Consider the following 6,227-nt stretch of genomic DNA (forward strand, 5'->3'; position numbering starts at 1 on the left):
TGAATTGTGGATAAATTTCGATTTGCATTGTTTAAATTGGTTTATTCACTGTAACACTCCTCGCTTCTTGGAAGGATTCCCTGTGGTTATTTAATTTGGAGTTATCTATAATGCGACTTTTTGGAGATTCACGGAATCCGGTGGAAGAAATTGAGGATAAATCTTGATTTGTTGCAGTTAAAATGGTTTTTTAACTGCATATTTGGATTCAGCACCCTCGAAAACCCCAGGGATGCTTTGATTGTGCAGAAACTAGCTATCGAACTTGCGATTCCAATAAATTGCTGCCGGATTTTGACCGGAAAAACCCACCAGAAAGTCATCCAAAAAGTCGCATTATAGACAAGTGCATTTAATTTGGTTTATGTTTTATTGCATTTATTTTCTGTTATGTTATTACTAAGGCTAGAAAATCGGATAATAAATTGTTACTTAATTGTGAGTGATTAGGAATTGAGACATGATTAATTAAAAGAAATTGTTTACTACAATTACAAGAAATAGTTATGCCCCTGCCCTAGGAAAGGGAAATATAGGGGGAAAAGATGAAGAAGAGGGGACTATCCTAGCGTTGAAAAAGGTGACGAGTGGGAAATTGCTCATGAAGAGTAGTACAGGACTTGAGGCTCACAATGAAGTCTGGAGGCCCAAGGCACTGACTGTAATTGGAAATTATTCCAGCAGAGAAAGTGCTCGGGGGAGAGCCTGGACGTAATTGCCAGGTTCGTGGCTCCAGCAGAGAAAGTGATCGGGGGAGAGCCTGGACGTAATTGCCAGGTTTGTGGTTGGGATGAGAGACTTTCTACAGTTATGGGGAGAGCCTGGACGTAATTCCTAGGTTCGTGGCTCCAACAGAGAAAGTGCTCGGGGGAGAGCCTGAACGTAATTGCCAAGTTCATGGCTGAGATGAGAGACTTTCTACAATTATGGGGAGAGCCTGGACATAATTGCTAGGTTCGTGGCTCCAGTAGAGAAAGTGCTCGGGGGAGAGCCTGGTCGTAATTGCCAGGTTTGTGGCTGGGATGAGAGACTTTCTACAATTATCGGAAATTGCAGGTGGAACAGATAGGTATGATAGTCAGTTTCTTCCTAGAATTAATACTACACTGTGGAGATTAACACTTAATGATAGAGTAAAATTTGTTATGCTTGAACTATCATTAGAATAAGTTCTTAATTAGAAAACTATATCTAGAAGGTCAAATATCTTGAGGAAAAGTATGATTACAGGATATAGAAGCACATTTTCTCTTGTATCAAATTTTAGACAGTTTATGCTAATAACTATGGAATTACTAAATGACATAGCAGAAGTAAAAGAGAATGCTCATTCAATGATTATGGTTCCTTGTTCATGATTATGAAAGGCAAACTGATAATTTACAGAAGTAAATCAAGTAAAATGCCCTTTATCCTAGAATCTGTAGAAGGACTTGTGTAACCTTACAAAATCTATTACTAATGATAAAAATGTAAAGACAACATTTATATAAATGTTTGGATGCAGGTTCAGAATATAAAGACAGTATGTAATTGCTTGAACGTAGTTTCAAGGCACCATAATTGTTTGAACGTAGTTTCAAGGCACCATAATTGTTTGAACGCAGGTTCAGGGCACCATAATTCGACCACAAAAATCATGAAATTATAGTAGAGTAACTATTCAAGCCCTATAACTATCTTAATTTAAAATGTGATCGAATTCCATCGGAATTGGTCAATCAAACATAGTAAATACTTGCATAAATAAAAGAAGAGTCTTCTAGGTCCAGAATGCAACCACGAAGTAGAACAAGGTAATTCATTACCTTTCCATTCTGCATCAGTCGACATAAATTGGTTCACTGAAGTGGCCGCATAGCAAAACATAAGTCGATTCACTTAAGTGGCCACATAGCAAAACTATACAGAAAGAACATAAAACGCAAAACATAAGTCGGTTCACTTAAGTGGCCACACAGCAAAACTATACAGAAAGAACATAAAACCCTCCATCGATTTCAGAACGGGATTTTTTCCCCCAAAACTACAAAATGCCTTATGCATAATTCCTTTAAACATCTACGCGTAACTAAATAATTACAAATTTAAACAGAGCCATAAACTTGAGTCGTAGTGGTCAGCTAGAAGTTCAACAAGAGATTGATTCTCTGTTCTCGACCATATAAGTGGTGTTTCCCATAACTTAATTCGCGCCATAAGTAAAGAATCCAACTTGTAAGAGTCAATAACGTCACCGTAAGCGCTTACGCTCTAGAGAGGGGTGGCCAATACCAAAACAAATAACCTAAAACCACTATGTGTTTACCTGCCATGGACATCCGAGACCTTAAGTCAGTAAACCCTTATGGGAAATATCATAAAGCCACCGAACAAATGAGCAGATGGGAGAGTTCTTACTTCAGAGTGGAAGGTTTCCATGTGAGGAAGAGTTCTTACTTCAGAGTGGAAGGTTTCCATGTGAGGCAGCTTCCGTGTTCATCAATAAGCAAATAGCCATAAGTGATATAAATCAAATCAAGGATTAAAAACCATTCAAGCTAAGAAAGAGAAAACATTTAATAATTTACCTTTCGCAGCTAAGTCCTGAAACCAGTTATCGCCTGCAGCATTGAAGGTGCCACGGGACATTCCTGTGCAGTGAATGCAAAGTGTTAAATGTTGCGCCAGACCAAAACCAAACTCTATAGCAACCTCACGGTACAGGTCAACAGGACAATAGATCAACAGTCCGATGGGTTTACCTGGTTCCATTTTAACAGATGCCATCGCCATCATCACTCTCAGAGGATACCATTGACAAAATGAAATCTTGAACAAAGCAGCAAACCCTTGCGAAGCAGCAAGAACACCAAGATTAGCAGCAACAATGAGCGACATAGATGCCGAGAACGAGCAGTTAGTTAGGGATTGAAACTCGATGGTTTCTCTGTCGTCAGATCGCGAGAACCAGATCAACGACTGCAATACTACACAAATGGCGCGAGCAACCTAAACCAACTGGCCAGGGCATACAACCTCCCGCCATAGGTCCTTGCTGCAAAACAACACATGGGCAAGGACGGAGGAATCACCTTCCATATCATCCGCATTAAAAGCTAATCCTTTCAACTTAAATGTAATCTGTATAAATTATTATTGTCATAATAAACTTTTGGTAATGTCAAGTATACGGACTTAATAATAAACGTAATCAGTAATCAATACTCCGTTTATATATAATGAGCCAAAGCCAAAGTCCGGGATGGACCTTATTACAACGTGTGTATATATATATATATATAATTGGTAGTTTAAAATTTAGCTGTTACATTCAGCATTCTCAAAAATCTGTGAGCCACTTGATTCTGAATAGTTCACTAGTCAAACTTGTGATTTCTATAAATCCCTACCTCATTTTACACAAATTAAATCCTAAAAAAAAACAACTTTTCAAAAAATATCACTTATAAACCTCTCCAAACCATTATCATACATAATCCCCAAATTGAGAATGCAAATCTCAAAAACAACCAAAAAAAATTATTTATATAGAATATATTTGTTATATCATTATATTTATATTTATTATATATTTTAAAATATTTTATAAATTTAATAAAAGTATAATTGTTTGACTTTGCTAATATTTATTATATTTCCAAAAAATCTAGAATAAAATTTGAAATCTGCCATAGAATTACACATCTCTAGTAATTTTAATTAAATGATTTGTAGCCAAAGAAATCATCGTTCCTCTTTCATACAGTGATCATATTCAAGGCAAATTAAGGGGGTTGATCAAGTACAAAGGATTTCAGGTAGAAAGCATTTCAGGGACCTCTAGTTTGATGCAAATCCAAAATATTTATCCTCTCAGGATTTTTATTTTTATAATTTTGCAAGGTACGTTAGGATTAACGCTTGGTTAGGGTTTTCACCGAAAACTCATAGAATTTTATTAAGCTTGGTTTTTCATCGGAGTTGGGGTTTTCCGGAGTAATTTTTTTTGTTGGTAACTTGTTTTGCATTCCTACTAATTAATTGTGTTAAGTGTGTCAGGTATACAATTATGTGTGTCAGGTATATAATTAAACTGATGAAATTAATAAATATGTAAAAGTAAATATAATAGTAATTTAAAAAATTTAGAGTTAGTTTATGAGGTGTACAATAGAGTGTAACAAGGTGTTTTATTTACACATTTAGTGGTATACAGATTATCATTTCAAAATTTTCTAGGAAAAAATCCAGTTATGTTAAGGTTTGTGTGGTCGAGGCCAAGTATGATCCCCACGTGATTTTAATAGCTTAAATGTCCTTGGATGGCGGTCACTGAAATCATATATTAGACTTGCCAATCATCTCAAAACTCACATTACCTAACTCAAAAAAATAAAATCTAAAATTACAATTTTATAATATTTCCACTAATAATTTAATCGTGTCAAGCAAAATATATATATATATATATATATATATATAAACCTGTTTGATTTATCATCTAAACAAAAATCAATTTGTCAAAAATATTTAACTTTCTCATTCTCAAAATTATTAATTGATAATATTCCAATTATTAGTGTATTATTTTTCAAAAATATAAAAAATAAATTTATAATATTTATATTTATTAATTTCATATTAATTAATAAAATTTCAACATTTTGATGAGACTAATATTATTATCTATAATTTATTAAAAAAAAATTAAATCGAAGTACTATTATTATTTATAAACGATTTTTTATCATATAAAACAAAATTACTTGTAAGCTTTGACGTTAATGCCGATAGAATTAATAAATATAATATATATTAAATTATTTGTAACTACACACAGGTTATTAAAAAATATATATTAATAAAAATAATATTTTAAAAAATAACTATTATAATAGCAAAAAGATTATTACAGGTCACACAAATTATTACATGCCACGTATGACTTGAAGTATGTGGACCTAATATATGAAATATAATGATTCATGTTGTATTTTATTTTGTATTAGTTACAATATTTAAAAGAGTTCATGATGCATTACTGACTTCACCACATAGCATTCTCCTCGATAGAGTTTATGGAAAAATATGTGTATAAATAGCATTTGACAATACTTTATATTAGATAAAATGGAAAGTTTAAGATTATTTTAATTGATATATATAATGGAAATGTTTAAGATTATTTATATATATATATATAATTAAAAGATTAATATTTTTATATAAAATATAAATATATATTTATTAAAAGTTAACCATGGTGAGTTATGGTTGATCACGGTCAATCATGTTTTATGATGCAGGAGCATCTTGCTTAGAATATTATTGTACATTTGGTTGATATGGGGTGATGTTTTTAATTATTATTTAGGAATATTGTATAGATTGAGTGACAAATCTATGTGTGAGGTTTTCAATTATGAAATATTCTCAACTATGTAAGAATATTATGGATAATTAATATGTGTAGATCTCGTAGAGATCTTAGGGATACAAGATCTTCGAATAGGAATTAGTTGAGTGAATTATGGAGAAAAACATGGATTTAGTATAATCCATAATTATGTAATTATGTCTATAAATGTAAGCTTGCGAGGAGAGTGAAAAACAGAGTGTTAGAGGTGTTAGAGAGGGATAAATGGTGGTGTGAATAAATCAGAGCACGAGATGTTCTGAATCTATACACTGTTATGAATGAAAGGAGTTTGTGTGTTAAAACGTGTTTCTGCGTGATCTTTATTATGTGATTGGATTGTGTTGAGTCTTTAATTAGTGGCTGAATCCTCTGTTAATTACAATGAACCATTAATAACCTGGTTATGTTTCAAGGTCACAGGAATATAGTTTAGTGATGGAATAAACTTGGCGAAAGCGCTAAAACTTGGTGGGACAAAGAATCCCTAATAAATTCGCGAAGAAATCCGGAAGAAGACCAGGATTGTCTGATCGAAGATCCAACAGATCTAACGGTGATCGCGTGCTAATAAGCGCAGCCAATAATTCTAAAAACGGACGCAATCAGTTATAAAACTGAGTTAATAACTCAGTTAATCGTGACTGTCCGCTTGAAAAGCTCAGATCGGACGATAATCACGTCAAGAGATGCACGAGGTTTAATATAAAAAAAATGGACGTGATATTTTATGAAATACGTTTTGACCCAGTTGAGTTCCGGATCAATCACAACCGTTCATTATGATAGACGATATCCGACGGATATCGCTTCCGAAAGTGCGTGCAGG

General features: G+C 33.3%; 1 long non-coding RNA gene across 1 annotated transcript; it reads right to left on the reverse strand.

The window, feature by feature from the left end:
* Nucleotides 1-2,027: 2,027 nt before the first annotated feature.
* LOC149145540 (uncharacterized) lies at nucleotides 2,028-3,019 on the reverse strand. Its single transcript, XR_016265255.1, has 4 exons — nucleotides 2,745-3,019; nucleotides 2,571-2,633; nucleotides 2,401-2,469; nucleotides 2,028-2,308 (listed from the first exon to the last, which is right to left on the reverse strand). It is a non-coding gene; the product is annotated as an uncharacterized LOC149145540 (long non-coding RNA).
* Nucleotides 3,020-6,227: the final 3,208 nt, after the last annotated feature.

This window comes from Pinus tabuliformis, chromosome X (assembly GCF_031772625.1).
Source record: "Pinus tabuliformis cultivar Carrire ecotype Pingquan chromosome X, CPIR1, whole genome shotgun sequence".
Classification (NCBI taxonomy): Eukaryota; Viridiplantae; Streptophyta; class Pinopsida; order Pinales; family Pinaceae; genus Pinus; species Pinus tabuliformis.